Source organism: Glycine soja, chromosome 12 (genome assembly GCF_004193775.1).
Source record: "Glycine soja cultivar W05 chromosome 12, ASM419377v2, whole genome shotgun sequence".
NCBI classification, from domain to species: domain Eukaryota; kingdom Viridiplantae; phylum Streptophyta; class Magnoliopsida; order Fabales; family Fabaceae; genus Glycine; species Glycine soja.
In genome coordinates, this window is record NC_041013.1 from 22781241 (window position 1) to 22806798 (window position 25558).

A 25558-nucleotide genomic window follows, 5' to 3' on the forward strand; every position below is an offset into this window, starting at 1 on the left:
TCAAATTTTTAGTAGCTGTTGTAAAGCATATTTGGTCATTGGTAATCGATTACATCCTCTGGTAATCGATTACCAGAGAGTAAATCCTTTGAAAAACACTTTTTAATTTAAATTGCTTGGCCAAACCTTTTGCTAATTCAATTAGGAATTCCCTTCCTAATATACTAGTGATCATCTTGATGTTGTGACTTGTATTCTTGAAGTACTGTCTTGAAGTTAAACTTGAAAAGCCCATTTGCATCAATTGCATATCATCATGATCATCATCAAAACACCAAAGGCATTTGCATCTACAAGATTCTCCACAAAGTGTGCTTAGGTGTCATGAGGCATGTAAAACATGAAGGACATGCACAAAGTGTGGCTATATGATGTGGTAATGGGGTGTAGCAAGCAAATGTCCACCTCCCCCTCTAAAATTTAATTGGATTGGGTTTCTCCTAATTCAATTAAATTTATTTCCCAACACACACATCAAATATTCACTTAATTCACGTGAAATTAGAAAACTACCCTTAATACAAAAACTAGTCTAGGTGCCCTAGAATACAAGAGCTGAAAAATCCTACATTTCTAGGATACCCTACCTATATTATGGAGCCCTAAATACAAGGCCTAAAAATAATGAAACCTTAATCTAATATGTACAAAGATAAGTGGGCTCATACTTAGCCCATGGGCCCGAAATCTACCCTAAGGCTTATGAGAACCCTAGAGCCTTCTCTCGCATCTCTGGCTCAATCTTCTTGGAGTCTTCTATCCAATGCTCTTGGGGGGTAGGATTGCATCACCCCACTAGGAGAGACCCCCTGGTCGCTTTAGTGCAGTAGAGTTCTGCATGGAACTCACCCTCCCAAGTATACATTTTCAATAAAAAAATATTCCCAAAGGACATGGCTAACTTCTTTCAACACATGGATGATTCTAAAATAAGATTATCATTCATCATCATCATCTAATCAATATTCCATTTCAATTCTCAAAATATAAAAATCTTCTCAATATTTCATTCAACAAATACAATTTTGTTTCTTCATGTTAATCTAAATGCCTCAATTGATGTGAACCTAAGTAGGAGCGGATCGTTTGATACAGGCTATGAAGATTTGGATGACGCCACTTCCAGTGAAGGAAGATAAGTCAGGGTAGACGCCACAAGGATTACCTTGATAAGTCTGATATTGGTTCAACAAGAGAGAAACTCTCACCCAATTTTATGAAAATGCCAAAAGTTTTTTTTATTCAAAACAAAAACCAATACTTATAGTGTAGCTGAACAAAAAGATAAAAAATAAACATGGGCCTTCTAGACAGTTTGGGCCAAAATTACAATAAAAATAAATTATAACTAAAAACTTATTTAACTTGGGCCTTCAAATTAGTTTGGGTCTTCAGCAACAATTAATAGTTTTGATAGTGTCTCTGCCTCTGTGCCTTCATCCTTCTCCACTTGGGCCTTCACCCTTCTCCACTCGGGGGCTTTGTCCTTCTCCACTTGGGCCTTCGTCCTTCTCCACTTGGGCCTTTAGACTGTATTTGGCCAGTTTCATGATTCTCATCATTCCCTCCTTCTTGGAAAACATTTGTCCTCAAATGTCCAGGATCATCACCGGGTTCAAGTACCACTTCCTTCCTTTTCTTGTTGGCTTGCTTGGCATAGTTTTCATTCTTCTTTGCAATTTGCACCTTCACTTGGTCATACAATCTTTTCACATACTCAACTTTGGCATGTGCATCCTTACGTTGAGTCTCTTGGGGATTGCTTTTGTAAGTTGGCCTGTTAGGCAATGAAGCTCCGGGGAGGAGATCAACTTGATGTTCTATGCCTCTTGAAGGTGGTAGTCCATGAGGAATCTCCTTAGGAAAGACATTTTTAAATTCCTGCAATAATGGTTGAACACTAGGAGAAATTGAAATAGTAAACTCATTAGAATTATCAGTAGAAATTTTACTGTCTTTGCAATACTGTAGATTGAGTGGTTCATGAGCAGGTAACACTTTCCTCACTTCACTCGCCTCTGCAAAATAATTAAATTTTCTCTTATGTGTATCACTCTCTCTCTTATGTGTATCACTCTTTTCCTCGGGTGTATCACTCTTCTTTTTCATATTCCTTTGTGGTGCCTCACTATTTTCTTTCTCTTGTTCTCTTTTTTCTCCCATTCTGATTTGGTCATCACACACTTCTCTAGGGGATAGAGGTTTAAGAGTAAATGAGGAAGATTCGACTATTCGTCTGTAGGGCTCTTCTTTGTTACGGTTCAACAAACGTTGCATTTGTGTAGTCCACGCGTCCAGAAATAAGCGTTGAGATTCGTCCAATTGATGATATACACCACCATTGTCACAAGCTCTTGCCATGATTAAGGAACAAAGAATTTTGTAGTAAATTAAAAAAATTCAGGACCTCACCACACTCTACTCACGTGTTTCTCTCTTTGATGGTAGTTCACTCGTGTTTGATGCTCTCAATATAGGCTTTTGTGTGATGTTTTCACTCTTGCCTTTTACCACTCACTCCCTCTTAAGTTCCTGGATGAATCAAATTAGACACACAAGGTATATAACAGGAAAGACAATTTAATTATCACAGACTGTGTAGCAGATTTAATTTGGATAACAAATCAGATTTGATTTTGGTTAACAGATTAGACTTGATTTGGATTTAGATTTGATTTGGATAACAGATTAGACTTGATTTGGATAGCAGATTAGATTTGATTTGGATAACAGATTAGATTTGATTTGGATAACAAATTAGATTTGATTTGATTTGGATAACAGATCAGATTTGGATAACAAATTAGATTTAATTTGGATAACAGATATGATAACAAATAAGATAATAGATATGATAGCAGATAAGATAACAGATATGACAAGTAAACTTCAAATGCTCATAACTTTTGCTACGGTTGTCCGTTTGAGGCCCACTATATATCAAAACGCTCAGAATTCAGAGGAGAATCTAGAATAGGGGATTTGATCCACGATTTTCTTTCCAAAAAAATACCTCTAAATGCCTCGATTTCGTGTTCAAAGATCAAACACCCACTTTTTTTTTCAAATTTTTTTGCAATTTTTTTGACACAAAGTGTGAAAGACACAAGAAACAAGAACAAGAACGTGACAAGAACAAGAACAAGAACGCAAATAACAGAACACAAGATGCAAACAAAAACGAAACAAGATGTAAACAAGAACGCAAATAACAGAACAAGGACAAAAACACGAACCTAGACAAATTACAAAGAAAAAAAATAGGATAGGATAGGATAGAACCTGTATCAAGAGCCGAAGCTCTGATACCAGATGATGTGAACCTGAGTAGGAGCGGATCGTTTGATACAGGCTACGAAGATTTGGATGACGCCACTTCCAGTGAAGGAAGATAAGTCAGGGTAGACGCCACTTCCGGTGAAGGAAGATAAGTCGGGGTAGACGCCACTTCCGGTAAAGGAAGATAAGTCTGGGTAGACGCCACTTCCGGTGAAGGAAGATAAGTCAGGTTAGACGCCACAATGATTACCTTGATAAGTCTGATATTGGTTCAACAAGGAACCCAGAGAGAAACTCTCACCCAATTTTATGAAAATGCCAAAAGTTTTTTTTATTCAAAACAAAAACCAATACTTATAGTGTAGCTGAACAAAAAGATAAAAATAGACATGGGCCTTCTAGACAGTTTGGGCCAAAATTACAATAAAAATAAATTATAACTAAAAACTTATTTAACTTGGGCCTTCAAATTAGTTTGGGCCTTCAGCAACAATTAATAGTCTTGATAGTGTCTCTGCCTCTGTGCACTCATCCTTCTCCACTTGGGCCTTCACCCTTCTCCACTCGGGGGCTTTGTCCTTCTCCACTTGGGCCTTCGTCCTTCTCCACTTGGGCCTTTAGACTGTATTTGGCCAGTTTCATGATTCTCATCATCAACTTATCATTTTTAATTAAAAATAAATGACATTCATCTATGGTTATATGAAAGAAAGCAAGCATATCAAACAACTACATAACTAAAACCTTCTTTAATCATTCTCGACTACTCTTTGGAGAGTTCAAGGATTGTTCTTTGGCCTTATTTTCACTTAGTAAGGTTTTTCTCACTTAGCGAATAAAGTCCCCTAGGTGTTCACTCGCTAAGTAAGACTATGCTCACTCAGTGAATATAGTTCCCTGGGAGTTCACTTGCTAAGTCACAACATACTCATCAAGCCATAGAGCGAAATTTGCAACTTGACACTCTCACTCTCATTTAGCGAGAATGTGCTCGTTAAGCTATATCTGTGATCTACAAAATATCATTTTCACAAGATCTGCTTAAAAGGCCCATCAATGGCTTCCCAAGCATAACAATCAAGTTATAAAGACTTATATTACATTTATAATCGATTAAACTCCTCAATAAACCCATCAATCAAGCCTAATCATCAAAATCCCTAAATCTCCACCTTGGGTTCAAATGGGGAAAAAACACACAAATCAAAGGGACACGGAAGGACAAAGGGGAAGCACTCACCTCTTGGAACATGTGGAGTTGATCTTTGGGCACTAGGTTTAGAGATCTTTGCTCCTTCTCTTCTTCACCTTCCTTTTTCTCCTCTTTCTCTCTCTAACCTCTTTCCTTTTCTTCTCTTTTCTCTCCCTAAACTCCTTACTTCAACGGGGGTGGTTTAGCGGGTCTCGGTCGACATTGGGCCTTGGTTCCCCATATGGGTCATGATGCCCTATTCTCATCAATTCTTAATATGGGGTAACTATTATTAATGTTTAAGGGTCTCCTTTAATCATTAATTATAAAAGACTATGCCATAAAAGATATCTTTTTATTATTTATGATTGAAGTTCATAAATTTGGAATGTTACAATAACTAATGTGTTACATAAGTAATTTTAATTAAAAAATGATGACAAACTAACGATGGACCAAAATTTCTCGATTTTTAAAATGTGAGAGAGCAAAAGTGCAAGAAAAAAATTTTAGGGATTAAAATTGCACAATCGAGAAACTATAAGGATCAAAGGTGGATTTAATCAATTTTTTTAGTCACCATAACATTAGTGTAAAATATTTATTGACTTTGTCAATGTTTGTTGAAGAACTTGACTAATCATTTTTAGCAAGGCATTCTCTTTCAACCATATTTTATACCCATCCGCAAGACTCGAATCAAAAACCTTGATTAAGATATTTGAGTCCAATACCAATTGAACAATAAGATGTTGGTTTATATTGTAGAATTTAAATGAGTAATATACATTAATATATGATTAATTTGTTATGCCAATTATCATCTAAAAAATAATAAATATTTTGTAATCTTTATATTATATATATAAAAGGAAGTAGGTGGGAGTATTATTAGAAAAAATTACAACCTTTGAGGCCCACCAAGAGGAAGTAGGTGGGGGTATTTTGTGATCTTTATATTGCAGCCCACCAAGAGTACATAACCATTGATTGAAATTTTAATTTTATCATAGCTGTTGATTTGATTTAAATGGTTCACATTAATAATCTTTATTATTATATAATTTATGCACAATTTTTTAGTAACAGTCATTGATTTGATTTAATCATATTTAGCCATGGATTAAAAGTTACAAATAACAATAACTGTTGATTTAATTTAACCAAACTTGAAGTTTATGTAGTCATTGGATCAAGATTTTAAGAAGACTAATAAAATAAGAGATAATATAGTATCTATTTAAGAAATAAACAATATTTTTAAAAAAATATTTACTTTATAAATTATATTGATATTAATTTAAATGATTATGCAATAATAATAATAATAATAATATATTAGTTTTGAAATAGAATAAAAACATTGTTATAAACACAAATCTATCTATCTATATACTATAGGTAAAAAAAGCTTGAACTTTCATGAGTCGTCAAATGAATTTCTAATTTGTCAAGAACGGCTGATTTGATATACTATATGTAAAGGAAAATTGACGCTTTGTTAGCCTATATATTATATGTAAAGGAAGTTTGAACTTTGTGAGATATAAGATGAATTTTTAGTTTGTCAAGAATCATTGATTTTGTGAATCTATATATAACCGTTGATTTGATATACTATATGTAAAGAAAACATGAAGTTTTATCGGTCATTGGATCGAAATTCTAATTTGTCAAGAATCATTGATTTGATATAATATATAAAGAAAGTTTGAAACTTTGTGGTCGTTGGATCAAAATTTCTAATTTATCAACGACTATTGATTTGATATGCTACATATACATATATATAATAATTTATTATTTAATTCCATACTAAAATATTAATTTTAAAAAAATATATGACAAAAAAATATTACTACTTAATATTATTGTGATTAAAACTAATATTTAATTTAGTATTCAAGATTTGAATAAATTTAAAATGCTTTAACATTTTAGAAACATTAATTTTTTTAGTTTTAGAAAAAAAATTAAATAATAGTAATAATAATAATATGCAGACATATATAATAATTTATTATTTGATTTCTATTCTAAAATATTAATTTAAAAATATATAAAATAAAATTTTAATACTTAATATTATTATGATTAAAATTAATATTTAATTTAGTATTTGATATTCGAATAAATTTAAATTAAAAACTTATGAAATAATATCTTTCATTGTTAGTTTTTAACGAACTTAAATAATTCTCTAAACAAATTAAATAAGGAAATAACCGGTTGTTAAAAATTTAGGTTAAAACAACACAAAGTGAAACTGACAAAATAATAAGAAAAAAAGTTATTGAAATTGAATTTCTTAAAAAGAAAGAATTTAAATCGGTCATAAAGTTAAGTCAAAGCCTTTACTAAACTATTTAATTAACATTTAAACCAATTATATTCAAACAACTGTTTTGAAAAAACAAATCTAACAACAATCATTTATTATTTAGCATTGTTGAAAAAAAATCCATAATTTTTTTATTTTTAATTTATGTTTCTTATTTATAAAGAAGAGGAAAGAGTTTGGTTTATTCCTCTGCAAATGGATAAAAAAGAAAAGAAAATGAAACAAACATGGAAACTCAACTCATGTTGCTAATAATTGGTTCCAGGATAACAATAAATAATTCAATTTACCAAGTACCCATTGTATGCTTAAAAATGTTAGTTTAATATGTTTTGTAATGTATACAAAATTTGTTGAACAACATTTTAACAAAAATGTTAGTTTAATATCTTTAACCCTTTTAACAAATATATTTTGCTCAACAACATTTCTCCATTGGATGGAAAAATCATCAAATTAAAGTTCGAGCTTCAAGAATATGGGACACCCATGGCATTTATAAGAGGAAACATTTTATTGGCAATAACATGGTGTTGATTGATGATGAAGAGATTTCAAATCTTATTTTAATCTTTAGTTACACTACAATCATGTAATATATTCTTTTATGCTAATTTTTTATAATGTTTTATTTCAAAGTAATTATATATACATGCTACTATTGGAAAGTTTGTTGTCCGTAAACAAAATTAAAACTTTCACAAATGTTTCATTTGTTTATTATTTCTTTTCTTGGCTTAGCACTTTCTTTCTCTCATTATGTTAATAAACAATGACACATTTTGTGTAGATAAGATGAGAAAATTCTTATAACGATGCACCTGGATATGGGTTGGAGATTCATAATCACCTACTACTTTAACTATCATCACATAACAACTAATTATGTATATCATCTTATCCTGTCTTTTAACAAATGTTTCATTTGTTTATTATTTCTTTTCCTGGCTTAGCACTTTCTTTCGCTCAATATGTTAATTAACAATGACACCTTTTGTGTAGATAAGATGAGAAAATTCTTATAACAATGCACTTGGGATATGGATTGGAGATTCATAATCTCCTACTACTTTAACCATCATCACATAACAACTAATTATGTATAATATCTTATCCTGCCTTTTATTATCTCTTTTATGATCTCTTTGCATTTTTTCCATTTCTCATTTTACAATTTTGTATTCTTTTTATATTTTGATAACTGTTGTTCAATTTTTTCAAACATATTCTTATATTTTTCCTCTTACAACTACTACATTATCTTTTCTCATTTTGAATAAAAAATATTAACAATCTAAATTTTACTTTATATCTTCAACTTACTATATTTTTTTTTTGTTTAGCAGAGTGTAAAGGAAGTATATTATTGTTACTACCATAAACAAAGATATTGTCATACCTGTTTATTCGCATTTCTATTGTACTATTATATTTTATTGTGTTAAAATTTATATATTGATATAATATCTCTTATTATATGTAAATTTATGTGTATATTAATTTTAGTTTAATATGTTTTGTAATGTATACAAAATTTTACTTCTTATGTCTCTTTATTTGTTATGATAACATGATAAATTAATATATTTTATTTGTAAATACATGTCTATTTATACACAATTGACTAAAGCATTTGTGGTACATACTTGCATATTATTCTATTTGATAAATGTATTTGTAAAATATTGAAATATTAACATTATTATGTCATGTTGAATATTTTTTCTTCTTATTTTAATATATCTTTGCTCTTAGGATCTATATACTTCAATTCTAAGGATTTATATATATATATATATATATATATATATATATATATATATATATTTATATATTTCAAAGTAAGATATGTGGTGAAGAGAAAAATAAGAGAAATGGATAAGTATATAAAATAAATATAAAAATATATGTAAAAAGGAAAGATTATTTGAACATTTTTTTAATTGTAATTGCAAAACAAAAAAATTCATTCAAACCATGTTTCCTTTGATAGTGTTTTTGAGTTTGTTATCATTTTTTAAACATTTATATCCAAAATTAACAAATTATAGAAATATACAATGGTGTTTGTTTTTCCACTAGCATTTGATAAATAATAAATTTCTAGGACAGAAAAATAATTAATGATTTTTTTTTACTTTTTTAGAAGAAAAAAATTAAAGATAATATTATGTTGAAGTCATTATAGGAACACGTTAGCTTAAATATTCATGTTTTTTTTAACCAATGAGTCATATTTTAATGACTTACATAAATTCATTTCATAAACTTCCCTTAAGAGAAAAAAAAAATCATCTTAAATACCTTACAAAAGTTCAATAAAACTATTTCTTAATGTTATCAACTATCGATTAAGTCATTTTTTCATAATTTGATGTTCGTGATACAAATACAAAATTCAACAATTTTTTTTATCCAAATACAAATCTAAAAATCAATTTTAATATAAATTTGTATGACTAAATACTATAAGCATGACATGATCAAAGACAAAAAGAGAGAAAAATATATCATCTTGTTCTTTACAATTATGTTCCTTTTTTTTCCCTTTCCTATAGGCTCATGGCATGCAAACTTCAAATACTTCAACTACACACAAAAATGAGAGAAAGAAAATTAGAGCAATAAAAAACAAAAGAAAATTAATAAAAGATAAATTTAAGTTTAAATATTAATTGAAAATGTAAATAAAATAACACATTAAGACAATAAAAAGTCTATAAAATGTAAGAGGTTTTCTTACTTTGTTTATCTCATTTTTTATCTATTCTCTCTTCAAATCAAAAACTTTGTCAACAACACCATACATATTTTCACCATCCTTAAATATTAGAAAATTATATATTCTCATGGTTTCTGTTCCCTAAAGGCACAAAGATAATAAAAAAATTATAGTATGAATGAGATAAGGGAAACATTATTATATTTTTCTTCTTCTTTTCCTTTAAAAATACTAAGAAACAATAAGATAAACAAAAACAATATAGAAGAAAATAGTTAAAAAAATCTATAAAATGTAACATGTTTTTTACTTTGTCTATCGTGTTTCTTCTCATTTTTCTCTTTAGATCAAAGAGTCTTTGCCAACACAACATCATACATCTTTTTACCTCCTAAAATATTAAAAAATTATATATTCTCATGACTTTTGTTTCCTAAAGGCAAAAAGATAATAAAAAAGTAATTAAAATAAAACTTATAGCATGTGAATGAAATAAGTGAAAAATCATTAAATTTTTTATTTTTTACCTATAAAAACACTTAAGAAAAAGAAGAAGTTTCTCTTTTTAGATCAAAGAGTCTTTTGCCAACACAGCACCATACATCTTTTCACCATCTTGGAATAATAGACAATTATATATTCCCATGACTTCCTTTCCCTAAAGGCTCAAAGATAAAAAAAAAAAAAAACTTATAGTATCTGAATGAGATAAATAAAAAATCATTTGATATAAAATGATTGACATTATTACTTACATGCATAGCAAAATATTGATAAGTCTAGTGAGAGAATTTGATTACAAAGGTCACATCTGAAAATCTCAAAAATAATTAATCAATAATGGGTTTCTTTTTCTAAAAAAGGAAAAAAGAAGTAATGCTTTAGATGCAAGACAACATAATGGTGTAGGAATTATACCCACATCTTTCATATGTTGTATGCCATGTTGAATTCCATCCTTCCAAATGTACTCAAAATGAATAAACATCATGTAAACCAAATTTATACTCTAAGAATTATACATGAAAGAGAAAGTCAAAGAAGGAGAAGAGAAAAAAAAAAAGTAAATGAAAAGGAAGAGATTCCAGATAGAAACTTAAAGTAATAAAAGAAATTATAAAAAAAAAAAAGAGTAGTGTTTTTACATTTAAAAGTTGGATTGTGTTGAATCACCCTAGCCACCAAACGACCAATTCTTCCAAATCCTATTACATTTCAATTTAAATATTAATTAAAAAAACTGAGAAAATGGAAAAAGTAGAAAAATAATTGAACTGATGTTAAGCAACAGAAGGGTGATCGAAGGATGGAGAAGACTTACCGCTGATTCCGATCTTGACCTTGCCTGATCCATGCAATTCATTTGAAAACAAAACAAAAATCAGAAAAGAAAGAAGAAAAAAATTAGATTGGAAGAAATGGAGTATAGAGTTGAAAATGAAAAGAAAACGGTGAGTGTGTGGTGGTTATTTGCATACCCATGACAGCGGGAAAAAAGAAAGTTGTTGGAGTAGGAAGTAGCAGAAGTTGTTGAGAATGGAATAGTATGAGTGAGAGATAGGGTTTATATATTAATATTATTAAGGATAAAATGGTTTAAAAAAATATGAAAATAAAAAGCAGTTATACAGAATAATATCATCTTTATATATTGGTATAAATAACTCTACTTCTTATTCATTAATTTTCTTCTTTGTTATATTTTTTATTAATTCACTTAACACAATTTGTTTTTCTACTCATTTTTCTTTTTTTGTTTACACATATTGATTATATAATTCATTATATACTGCTTTTTTCTTTTGCAAAGTTGTTTATATACTTCAACTTTTATTAATAATTACAAATAAATTATTATGAAAAAATATATAATTGTTTTTATTGGTGTAGTAAAAAACATATTACATAAAACCAAAGTTATTGTAAAAAATATTAATTGTTGTGTCAAGAAGAATCTCCATCACTTTGAAATATATGTTATTAAATAATCATTAATATAACCAATTTAATTAACATATATTTGGTCCTGAAATATGTTATTAGCTTAAAATAAAAAATTAAATTGATTACATTATTGATGGTAATTATTATACAATTTTTATAATAATGAAAAAATAAATTCCAATTAAATTCTTAAGAGTCAATTTGTTATTCTTATAAATTAATATACCTTAATAATAATGATCATTATAAAATTAGTAATAATAAAAATAAAATTGTGGATTATAGGTATTACATGTTAACATAATATTTATAATAACAAAAACACACACTCAATTTTAAATAATTATAAATTGATATATATTATATTTATATTTTTAATTTATACATCTAATATAGATATTACATCATTATTATTACTTAAAAAACAACAAATCGTAATAAGTTTTGATAGGCTTAACATTTTTTCAGACTTATGAATTAAAAATATAATTAATTAGCTTTCTCAATTTTAATATAATTATATTTAATATACTATTAAATATTTTAAAAATTAATAATTTTATTATATACATATAAATTTTAAAAAAAATTATAAAAATCTCAATAGACTTAATATTTTTTAAGACAACATCTACTTGATTAAAAATATACTTGATCCTTTTCATCTATTTTAATAATTAATATAATATCTTACTAAATATTTAAAAAATTCATTTTATTTACGTACATATATTTTTTTGAATAATAATAAATATAAAAATACAAATAAAAAATTTAAATGAAATTGTGCATGGCATGGATTTAAAATATAGTGTATTATGTTAGGTCCTCTTTTTTATATAAGACATAAATATGAGTATTGAAAAAGGAATATGAAAAATTATTTAACAGAAATTAAATAATTTTTTGATAAAAGAATGTGAATTAAATTCAAATTAAGTTCTTAGCAGTTGTAAAACGTTTTAAATTTAATTTATTTATAGTATAGATTTATTGTATTATTAATTCAAACAATGATTATCCACACATAATAATAATAATAATAATAATAATAATAATAATAATAATAATAAAAATATAAACATATTTTTTATCTTTATAACAGCCAAATACTGTTATTATATTTAAAATATGAATTTTAATCTAAGTATGTTTTTTCTTAAATAGCAACTCAATTAATTGTTTTTAAATTTTGACAATTTTTAATTGATTACTCTAATCCTATCATACGAAAAAAGAAAAAAAATAAAGTTTAAAACAACAAAAATATATTGTTTTCAATATTTAAGTGCCTTTTTAGAAATTAAAAAAAAGTAATTACATGAACTATTATACCTAAATATATATATTTCTTTTGTAATCACTGATATAATTAAAATAATTAAATTGAGATAAATACATATTTTTATCGCCATAGAATTGGATAAAGGTACGTAAAGAATGAATTTGTATATATTCCCTAAGTAGCTAAATATTAAACCATACTGAAATTTGGGACCTCATTGCGTTTGGAACTCAAAGTGATGATAGGTTTCTCATTAGCAATGCTAACAGATCGACATGCCTAATATGGTGCAGTGGTACAATGAATATATTTTTGAACAATCTTTTTTTCTAGGGAGGTCTCGGATATGTAACACGAGGTGTTTTATTGGCTAGAATTTTTTTTCCTTTTGTATTTTGTTTATACTTGGATTTAACATATCTTATGTTGAATCTGGTTCTCTTTCTTAATACTTTGGCTTTGTTTTTCCTTTAAAAAAACACCTTTTTTCTTCAATTTTCTGTCCCACATTTCACCGTATTTTTTTTTGTTAGGTTTTAGTTTTCGCACTATTTTATTTTTAATAAAAACTTTTTATGTTAGGTTTGATCTTCAAATTTAAAGAGATAAAAGATTCCTATGGTTTGAACTTCCAGGTAAATAATTTTTAATAAATTTATTCTAAAGAATTCTTTTTTTTTATTTTCTTATTTTTCTTCCTATATTTTTATTTTAGTTTTCTTTGCATAAATGTTGTATTGCTTACAATTTAGGTGAACTATTTTTTTCAATTAAAATTATTGAGTTTGGCTTGTATTCAATATTCATGTATTTGTGTTTTGTTTAATTATTTATTTCATATACAGTTTTCATCATTTTTTTTAAAATAATCTCGTGTAATATTATTTCTATTTCTTATATACAGGAGAACCACTCTACAACTTCATTCCATTTCATAAATATTAGTCTTTTATTTAGTATGATGGTGGATATTGTTAGAGGAAGAATATTGATATAGAATGTATACTAACAAATCTTCTTGAATTGTGTGAAAAGTGTAAATTGTTAATATTGATGTTGAAAGCGATATATTGATAATTTATTCTATCGAAATACTTTACTTATTCAACAACTTTTTATTCAATTACAAAAAAAACATTAAATTATTTAGTATTCTATCATTTTAAAGTTTAAGCATAATCTTTTGTTCTTTTTGTTTTTTATTTTATTTTTATATTATATTCTATTTTGATTCACTACTATAAAATGTAGATTTCATATTGCTAAGTTAATATCGTTTTTTGATAAAATCGATATTAACAAAAACACGATGGCATAATCATAAATAACGTGAGTTTGTTAACATCGATTTTTCTAAATCACTGATGTTAACACATTAGGTTAACATCGATTTTTTAAAAACTGATGTTAACGAACTCGATTTTTAAAAATATTATTGCCTCCACGCCCTAATTCACTCACTCTCTCTTGCGTATCTTCGTCTCTGTTGCAGCTCCTCCATTCACGGTTCACAACATCTGACTCTCGTGCCTTTGCGTCGAGCTCCGGTGTCGTTCTCGCTACCACTCGCGACCAATCTCACTGTCACTGTCACTATCAGTGTCGAGGTAAGCTTCTCTTACACGTGTTAGAGGCCCATTGTTATCTGTGAACCAAAATGACTTTTGTGTGGTTCTGTGAACACCAGGCATTGTGAGTTATAGGTGATAACAAAATGACTTTTGTTTGGTTCTGTTAACAAATGAATTGTTGTTCATAAGTTGCAAAAGATTTTGCAGAAGTTGTATTTTGGCTAACCGAGTGATATTTGGCTGTAAACCTAGAGGCTTATTGCCCCAAGCAGTGTTAATGGCACTGCTCAAGTTTGACATGCCAAGAAACTGAGAAAGATTCATGAGGTCATTCAAGTCTGTCCTTGGCTTGTGAGTTTTTGGATCAATACCCATCTTGCAGAGTGTTTTATTGTATTAATTAGCTTCTTCTTGTTCTTTCTATGGAGTTCCATTTATTTGTGCTAGCTCTTATGAAAGGAATCCTGTAGCTCTTATGCACTATGTGAATATTAGAGGTTGGTGTCATAAATAACTAAAAGGTAAAGCTGGACATTAATAGATGATCAGATTTATACAAATTAATTCAATAAGAATTTTAGGAATCAATAAGGTATGAATTTGATATTTTATTTTTTACTACATTGAGTTGAAGATGATGCCTTTCTGCTGAGTATTGAAAACATTGTCACATGCATATAATGCATCCCTTATTGTTGTAGTTGTGAATTATGTATTGTACTATAGTACATAGCTCTAGCTAGGGACCAATATATTCATTGTTGCAGTTGTGAATTATGTATTATACTACTAGAAAACAACCTTTCTACATCGGTTCTTTTCACCATTCTACATCGGTTATGACGCGTCATCGTAGTAGGTGATGTTGAAAGTCATGCGTCCTACAATGACGGTTATTTGACCGATGTAGAATACCTCACGTTCGAAGATGGATGTCTTGTAAAATCTGTCGTAGAATAATGAACATTCTACATCGGTTATTAGCGTTGAACCGTCGTAGAATGTCAATCTTTCTAAATCATTCTACATCCGTTGTGCCTTTAACTGATGTAGAATGTCATACTTTCTACATCGCTTGCTGTTAAAATTGTAGTAGTATCCTAAACCATTCTACATCGGTTGTTCTAATAACCGATGTAGAATGACGATTTTTCTACATCATGTCTTTGGGCACTGTAGTAGATGCTAAACTATTCTATATCGGTTTTGGCTAATAATCAATGTTGAATGGAGTACTTTCTACATCATTTTTGTCATCAACCGATGTAGAATTATTATTTTTTTTGGGTGCTTTTTGTTCAATAATGACAGTAACTATATGTGCAAATATAATTATACTTAATGTCTCATATGAGACTTAATTCAACAATGAAATTATACTACCCGGTCAAAATTCTGCAATGAAATTAATATACTATAAAAAATTATGCCATATAACTGAAATCATTATGCATAATTATATGGCAGCTTACACCTGCAAATTTGTTATTGAAATAAAATTATTACAGCTAGTCATATGTATAATATGAGTGTTTGGTTGCTCAAAATCTCCTATCCTAATTCTAGAAAAGCATAATAAAGTTGGTAGAGGCAAAAATTCTTGAGCATCATGTAAAGGGATTGATAACCTAATGGTCCTTGCTGGTCTTCCTGTCTCTTATGACTTATTCCATTATATCTTTTCCCTTGCTACAGTTTCACTACCTGCGATGTCCAAATAAAATGAAGATTTACATTTAAAGCCACATATTCATGGGTTTCTTCAACAACTTATGTCCAGATGTTTGGTATTTTGTCAGCATACCCTATACCTATTAAATAAAAACACTAGGAGAAACAACAAGGCTAATCAAATAAAAACATTTTCTCCAACCAAATTTCAAATATATATTCTCTCCTAAAATCATTCATGGTCTTCACCTAATAGCTTAAGCTTTAAGGAGATAAATCTACTATTGAAATTAAAAGGAATGATTCTATTTTAAAGGGAACTTCAAGAGAAAAGTGCTAAGACCTCTTTATTTGGAGGAATATAACCATTGAGTTTTGCCGCACTGGAAAAGTCTGGATGACTCACATCGATCTCTTCATTGTTGCACACAATGAATATATGTATAAAGCTCCATTTTAGAAAGTGTAGATGCAATAGTAGACACAATCACACCGCTATAAAAACATAGAGCCAAACTGATGGATTTTTGTTTTGTTCATCACATGGCTCGTAACAAAGCTAGATGAAATCATGAAACCAACAAATGAGCTTGACTCATAACCATAACTTAATGGCAAATGAATGCAAGAGATGAAGTGTTTGCCGGTTTTTTGGTTTTTTTTTTGTGTGTTTGCTGGTAGCTTTAAAAGCTGTTGCTTTTAATTACATAGTATAACACACAATTTGAAAAATTATAAAATGATTTATTTACATAGTAAACACACAATTTGTAGACATATAAAATGATTTCAACAATTATAAAATCATTCAATTGGTAGATAATTAACCAATACATGCAGCAGCAACAACACATCTGATACAATGCAGACTTGGAATTTAGATGAGGAATACAAGAATTTAGATGACAGTACCTGAATGCTGCAATAACATTCTCCAAAGTGAACAACATACACAAAAACAAGAAAAGAGTATTGGGTTTGATCAGGCTCAGATTGCAAAGCAAATACCCTACCTTTGCACTTCTTAATTCTCTCTGCTTCCCCTGTAAGAGTTTCCAACCAATTTTGAATCAAGTTATATCTATAGAAAAGCATATATTCAGCAGAGAGCATAAATGATGATGGCATATGAGTATGACACACTTGGCAAATCAGGCTTCAAATCAACAGTCAACTGAATAGCCACCATCCTTGGATCCCATCATTGCTCGAGAATCCCCAGTATAGCCCATGAACAGATTCGAACCCTGGTACAATTAGAAATTAAGAAAACTGGAAAAAAAATGAGAAACAAACATAAGTGTAGATGTTGCTCTTTATTTAACTACCTGCTTCACTATAGTCACAGTAGTGCTCCCACTACACAAGCAATCCTTCCCAGCTACGTTGTGCAAGAGAACCCTGTTGAGTTAACCTAACTTCCTTGGGGACTAAAGATGGACCTGGAGTTCTCATTCTAGATGGTGAAACAAGACTAGTTCTGGGTTTCACGGCAGATTTTCCCTGACCATTTTAAACTCCTAGATGATTATTACTACATAAACCTAAATCACAAGTAATTTTACTCAATTATAACTACTCAAATTATCCCTTAAAAGTGAGAAGATCTATTTAAGGAGAATTGTCTATGAAACAAAAAAGTGGTCATAAGGGGATTCAAATTCACACTAAAGAGAAGATAAAAGTTAGTTCTAGATCCTTAATTATTGTGAACCCGCATAAACATTTCACCGTTATTGTCATTCTTTTTTTTTTATTTGTCAAAATTGACATTTTTTTATAATTGAAAATTGACAGTAATTATTAAAAAAAAGCTAATTTAAATTAAAAATAACATTAACAATACTTATATATATGCAAAGATAAGAACATTAATAGGCGCAACTTTAGGACGTTAGGTGGAGAAAATCTGCGCTCTTGCAAAGGCAAGGAAAGCCAATGATACACCTGTCCTGGTAATAGAATATAATACCATCATTATTGTTTAATAAGAGTTCGATTAAGAATATTTAAATCATTCCCCACTTAACCCCATTTAATTTTGAATTGATTGAAATTAAGCTTATAAGTTACGAACTAGTTTTCACTTATCCTAGAAAGTTTATTTAAACTTAATTAAATTGAAAATAAATTATAAACAAATATTAAAGTAACTATTTTAATAAGTTCTCTTTCAAACACCTACCAAATATACTTATATATCTCATAAGATAACTCTAAAAAATAATGATTACATTAAAAAATCTATTTTTTTCTTTAAAAAAAATATTTTATACATACAAATGTAGTGTGTGACTGTAAATTAAAGATATGCAAGTTTTATTTCTTTTTATCATCAAATATTAATTTGTTAATTTGGTTAAAAATTACTATTGATATACATTAAAATTAATCTATAAATTTTTGGCATGTCTAAAAATTAAAATTTTTAAATACGTGTACTTTAATTATCACTAAAATTAATCTATAAATTTATTTTACTCATTTTTATAACTATTATATTTTCATTATATGAGATAACTAATATCAAATAAAATTAATATTTTTTAAAGAAATGATCAAACAAATTTATGCATAAAATGGGATTTTAAGTAAAAAAATTAATAAAAATTGACATATTAAATAAAAAATAATGAATATTGGTAGGCGTAAACAATTGTATTATTGAAATAATGAATTCTGCATGCTTACCAATTACAGAAATTAATATTAAATAAAAAATAGCAGTATATACAAACTAGCATATATATATATATATATATATATATATATATATATATATATATATATATATATATATATATATATATATATATATATATATGCTTGTACATGTATGTATATACAAGTAGGAATGAATAAACACTTATTTATATATCAAAGTTTCGTTAATGAAATCATTCAAGTTTACAAGTTTAATTATTAATTGCTAAAATTTGCAACTCAATTCACTTGGAGAAATAATGAAAGGATATCATTAACAACGACAAAGCCATTCATTCTAGACTTCTAGTCTTAAAAGTAATATCACTAATATGAAAGTATTTTTCAATTTTGCACCAAAAAACAATAGGAATCAGGCAGGAATCAGCTTTACTAATTCTTCATACATATCGAGAAACAGAGAGAAGGAGAGTGTGAAAATTCAAACTTGAGAAAAATACGTACCTTCTTCTGCTTTCCAATGACTTTTATCCCGCTGCAATCAGACTTTCCAACATTGAAATCAACGGCTGTGATTCCACCTTCATCCTTGAAAGCAATGTGGGAAGGAGTCAACCCAATCACACACAAGCTTTAAGGTAACAACAATAGTTATAGAGAATTAAAAAAAAGAAGAAAAAAAATACCAACACAATTCAATTCCAAGTAGAATCTCAAAAGAAAGAATGAATAGTATATACCCATTGGCGTGGCGGTTAATGTACTGATCATGAGCTGGCTTCATGAAATCTGCAATTCAAATTAATTAATTAATTAATTATTCTCATCAGAATTAAGTGTTAACCGAACTAGAATCTGCAATTCAAAATATTATAATAATAATAATATTTACATTGTATTTACCTGGCATAAGATTCAACTCTAGTATAAGCTTGAATAACCCAATTGTATGTCTCGGTATCAGGCTTCATGTAATCTGTATAAGGCATTTGCATCAATGGTCACATTAGGTCCATTGGAGAAGGGAGCCATGAAGTCTCCAGGAACAACAACTTTTGTTGGGGAAGCAAAAGGGCTATCAGGGAGATTATGCTCCAAATTGCATTTAAACCAAGGATTGAGTTTTATTGGTTCATGGCATATACAAGAAATTACATAGAGTTTCTTTGAATCATTTCTTGATCTTTGCCTTTTTGGAACCTGGAGTTTTTTTCTTTGCTATCTTTGCTTGTGGTTTTCCTCCTGTACTTCTACCTCTTTTCTTTCCGGCACCCTGCATCCAAATTTTCAGCAATTAAGTATACATGCACCAGCATTTTCATTCACTAGCTTGTTCCTCAGCATTCTCATTTGATCAGTTTGGTTAGTTGACTTCTGGATCATGCCAGCCTCCTCATCCAAATCAAGGAGATCCAAGAAAAAATAAGAAAGCTGCAAAACATCCTAGTGAAAGCAAATAACCATATAAGTATACAGAAGGAAAATATCTGTATTACTCTGAATGTTTCAATTCACTGAGATATAACCAATTACTTTAGGCACATGCACGTCAAAGTTATTCCACAATACAAAGAAATACAAATATGATAGAAGGTACACTACTGTGACTAGCATCTAACATTTAGTGATTCATTTATTTAAGGTAACAAAATAAGGATTGAAGAGTGCCATTTACGATTCCCTCCCTCCAGTCCATGCATCACTGAACCATCTTTCTCTGAAAAGAAAAAAAACAACAACAACAACAATTGAATGATGATACCCATTGATGTTAAAATTCAAATCATAGCATCTTTGCAGGGACGGGGACTTTCATATTTCTTTAGACTCTAGAGTCTAGACAAACAGTGAAAGTAGAAACTCTCCTAATCAAGGATCTCAGCAGGAAAAAAGTATTGAGATGCACCAAAAGTGCATATGAAGGATAAGCGCACAAGTCACAACAGTATATAAAATTGATTCTGCTGGAGGTTTAAGGCACTAAAGCTTAAACAATTGAATATATTTGATAATTATATAATATATTCATCATGGTATTATCCTTTATAAATGGAGTATTAAAATATAAATATGCAACCACCGAAATTTTATCATGTTATATCCGAAAGAATAATCCGCTCCAACACCTTGCAGGAAAAGCCATTTTCTGCCGTACAATCAAACAAATGACAAACAATCTGATGAATTCATAATTCTTCTTGCTTTATTAAATTATAGTTCCCTTCATTATTGACCTTAATCTTCCTCTTCACTGTCGATCATAACCACAACGGAAAAAGTACCATTTCTAGGTATGTTATGTTTCAACGACATCTTTTCAGCGTTAATTTTAAGGGGGGGCAGGGGGATAAAAAAAACAGGAAAAGAACAATGATCACAAAGGCGTAGATATATTAATGAAAGACCAATGAAGTTCAACCAATACTCATTTTTCCAAAAGATAATTCTAGATTAAAACCACTAATGCAATCACAAAACTTATCCCTGGATGAAGTCTTATGAGAATGTAAAATTGAAAGATGAAATGCACCCAAGCATGGTTTGCAACAAAAGTTAAATGGACTTTTAAATGTAAATGTGCTAGGAATTTGCATCAAAATCTATTATTTAATTATTTTTGCACTCATAAAAGCATGTCTTTGCAGAATTGAAGTGCACACCGGGGAAGGTGACAACAAGTTTTCCTCATTAGGAACAGACATGAATGAGTCTTGACCAAGGCTTTTGGATCCTAATTTACACCAATTACTGGCGAAAGTCAGAAATGTCCACAAAAGCTTTATGGAAGTATAAATTAAAGACAACAACAAAAGAACCAAAAAAAAATAACAAAAGAAAACAATGTAGAGATCTACATGACCTGAACCTATTGTTAAGAATTAATTTAATTTTGAACTTTCAAAATATGCTAAGACATCATTAAAGAAACTCTAAAGATAGTAAGAGATTGAATATGCTTAAGAAGGCAAGGGATGGTCACACAATACAAATGTAAATTTCATCATGTAAAGTTCAACCAGCAGGCTCTAAGAGAATAAGAATCATGATGGAATGAAGAAAACACAATAGCTTAAAATAAAAAGATGCGGCTTCAGGAATCATATTGAATTGTATTCGTGTATATATAATCAGTGAGGAAAAAAAAAAGAAAAAAGGAGCACTCTAAGTAATTTGGGTCAAGCAGTTGACAATAACCTAAAGTAGTAGTAAGAAGAATGCCTTAAAATATTATCAACATCATCATTGTTAAGTGCCTATATAAACACGATGGTGGAGCAACATTTAACTCAACATTGACAACAAAATATAGTATAAACCATAACCCAACCTAAGAACATATTCATCACACGCATATCCTTCATCTCAGTCTTCAGACAAGTTCTCTACATTATCTTCCTCCTTTCTAGAAGGCAAGCACATGTTTTACTCTTTAGCACAAAAAAAACTCAATATTCAAAATAACTCAATCCAATATATGACAACAGAGACTCCAGTACTATCTTTGTTCTTCAGCACAGTCAAAAGCATCAACACTGCAAATAATAAAAAAAAACACAAAGCAACACAACGAGAAGGGAATTGAAACGCACTTGAGCGCCATTTTGCGGTACACGATTTTGATTTCCTGATCCGTGGAGTTGCATGAGACGCTGAGGACCTCGTAGGGGTCGTCCCATCGGAGCTACTTCTCACCACTGCTGTCGTCGACGTCGTGCTTCTCCGACTTTGAGTAGTGCCCCGACATCTTGCGCCGCCCTCAAATCAAACGACATCATATACATGTTTTATGCTTTCTATCCCCAAAACCCTAGAACTCGGATACAGAGAGAAGAGTATTAAGGAGAATGGAGATTGAAATGGAAGGGATGTGGAGCGAGTGATATCTTCCCGTGCGTGTGAGTCACGGGGAAGGAGAAAGAATGAAGAAGGAGCATTAGGAAGAAGAAGGTGTTGTGGCGGTGACGGTGAGATCCAGAAAGTGGACCATATAAAGCACAGAATCGGAATCAGAATTGGATGACACCGTATAAAGCACGATCTCTCCTCAATGATCAGCTTCTTCGAGCCACCAAGTGTAGGGGAGGAGGTAGAAAGGCTCGAGGGCGACAAAATCGCGGTGGTGGTCGTGGTCGTGGTCGTGGTCGCGGCGGTGGGGACGGTAGGGGTAGGAATCGAGGTTGTCAGAGAAGTAATCGGAGAAGAGGTTGCTATTGTCCATGGTGACAGCTAGGGTTTGTGAGAGTAGGAAGTGAGCGAGGGACTTGCAGAGATGATGGAGAGTGGAGAAAGAAACAAGAGTATCTTCAGATTTCTCCTAATTTTTATATGATTTTTTATTTTTTTTTTATTTTTAAATTACGACGGTTGTTCAGTAAAAGCCGGTGTAAAATTTAATTCGTATAACATTCGAAGGCGGTTTTCAACAACCATCTTAGAATGTGTGTCGTAAAATGTATTTTTAATCACAATAATTACAAAAATGCCACCATACCATTTTCTAAATCGGTCATAAACAACTGTCGTAGAATTGGTGTCGTAAAAAGGACCTTTTTTAGTAGTGATAACTAAAAGGTAAAGCTAGACATTAATAGATGATCAAATTTATACAAATTAATTCAATAAGAATTTTAGGAGTCAATAAGGTATGAATTTGATATTTTATTTTTTACTACATTGAGTTGAAGATGATGCCTTTCTGCTGAGTACTGAAAAAATTGCCACATGCATATGATGCATCCCTTATTGTTGCAGTTGTGAATTATGTATTGTACTATAGTACATAGCTCTAGCTAGGGACCAATATATATCTAGATACATAAATAATAGATGCTTTGGATGAAGAAAGAGCCCACTTAATATTATCTCCTGAAATCCTAATTAGTGTATTCGGGTTTTTGAAGTAGCTAAGCTCTTAAACTAAGGTGGTGACCAGCGAGCCCCCAAGGGTTGGCCATTGCCTAAACTTCAGGTATTGTCACTGCCTCCACAACACCTTAATTCTTTCTTTTTCCATTATAAAATGGATGCATATATATATGCTAGCTAGTTTGGCAATTGGCATCATAGCCAAAGTTTATTATTATGTGTATAGTACGTTTCATGAATTATAGTTGTAATAATATTCTAGCTAGGCTATGAACTCATCACATATTACCTGTTTTCACCCTTTGCCCCTATTGTTCAGAAATCAACATTGTGTTGTTTTCAAAATTTTAAAAACTGCCTGTACCAAAATTAGGTTTTTGAAAGTGTATGTATAATTAATTTGACTAATTTTTATAGAGGTTTTTTTCTTTTCAATATTTTAGAGATTTTCAAAAAAGAAATTATCATTTCCCCCCAAAAGTAACAATCATAACTGAATTTAGATTATATATACTAAATTTGGTTTGCAACTTTCATTTTCAGCCCCACGCTACTGTTTTCTTATACCATGAGATGTATTAAGTGTACAAACATATGTTCTGATTTAATTATGAAGGGTTAGCATGGGATACATTAGTCTAATTTCTAGCTTTGTTTAGAAACAAATATGATTGACACGATATATATGTGTATATGTATACAAGAGGTGGCTAATAAGTTTTTAACTCTGGAGATAAGCATCAAAGTCTTTGAGCCAATAATATGGGATGATTACTCATTTTGATATCTTCTAGGGAATTCTAAAACTATTAAATGGTTGGTATTCTAATTATTATCTAAGATACTTTTTCACCAATATGGATTTTATTTTAAGTGCCTAAAGAATCCATTGTATGAAAAAAGTGTTTGATGTGGGTTAACTATAAATCAGGCATGTCTAGTTTGGTGGATTATTGATAAAAAAAATGTATAAGATGGACATGGTATAAATTAGATTTAGTGGGTAACATGGACATGGTAATTTTGTAGGCATTTATCATTTTGTTGTTTGTATCGTGATTCACGATATTCATTGTTGGAGACTATTGGTGAGCATTATCACAAGTACGAATGCAAAACATACTTTCTTGGGCTGTTTTTTTTATTATGAGTCCTTTTTACATTGTTTTATGTGATTAATGACTATTGCTTTGTATACAATTAATGTTCATCACGAGTGAACCTTAGATTCCCGTTTAAGATTGAATACATTGATTCTTACGGACAATTTGCATTAATTGTTGTATTGAATCTTGAATTGTCCGTTTGTACAATTTAGGAAGAGTCATTTTTTAATGGTAGATTCATGTGTTAAGGTTTAGTCTCTTTTGTTAAATTTGATGAAATTTTGGTACAATGCATTTCTAGTTGTTCTCTGAGTGCATACATGATAGCCGGGGAATTAATGTTACTGCTTTTATGTTGTGTGCTTGGAGGTCAATGCGAAATGATATCGAAATTTTGTCAAATTTAACAAAAGAGACTTAACCTTGAAGTACGAATCTACTATAAAAAAATGTCTTCCTGAATGGGATAGGGTCCCACCTTTAATAAAAAAAATGAGATTTTCATGCATCGAATAGCTTTGTGAGTATCACGAAGTTATTAATTAGATGGATCAAAGTTGGATGGACGAAAGTCGTATGAGCCTTGCATATAAGGAAAGCATGGAACAATTCTTGCAATTTGCTTCGAAAGAAGTCGATCAGATGAGGATGCAAAATTTTTTTGTCCTTGTATAAATTGTTTGAATGGGAGACGACAAATACTCAATGACATATGGGAACATCTGTCGTGTGATGGGATTAAGAAGAATTATACAACGTGGATATGACATGGTGAATTGACAAACATGCAAAGGGGATCCCAATCTAAACCGTTTGATGTAGAAATGGGAGATCGCCTAGAGGATATAATTTGTGATCTTGGACAAGAGTCTTTTTAACAAGTACATGCCCCTATGTATGATACATTGCAATCTGAT

The 25558-nt window shown here is 29.8% G+C and overlaps 3 long non-coding RNA genes across 3 annotated transcripts; all 3 read right to left on the reverse strand.

Moving 5' to 3' along the window:
- Positions 1–9196: 9196 nt before the first annotated feature.
- Positions 9197–11079, reverse strand: LOC114378618. The gene is made up of 4 exons (XR_003659383.1): positions 11013–11079; positions 10856–10879; positions 10680–10739; positions 9197–9401 (listed from the first exon to the last, which is right to left on the reverse strand). It is a non-coding gene; the product is annotated as an uncharacterized LOC114378618 (long non-coding RNA).
- A 5346-nt stretch (positions 11080–16425) lies between these two features.
- On the reverse strand, positions 16426–17586 carry LOC114378551. The gene is made up of 3 exons (XR_003659370.1): positions 17334–17586; positions 17149–17252; positions 16426–17048 (listed from the first exon to the last, which is right to left on the reverse strand). It is a non-coding gene; the product is annotated as an uncharacterized LOC114378551 (long non-coding RNA).
- Positions 17587–19183: 1597 nt separating this feature from the next.
- Positions 19184–20629, reverse strand: LOC114378204. Its single transcript, XR_003659272.1, has 3 exons — positions 19573–20629; positions 19410–19458; positions 19184–19300 (listed from the first exon to the last, which is right to left on the reverse strand). It is a non-coding gene; the product is annotated as an uncharacterized LOC114378204 (long non-coding RNA).
- Positions 20630–25558: the final 4929 nt, after the last annotated feature.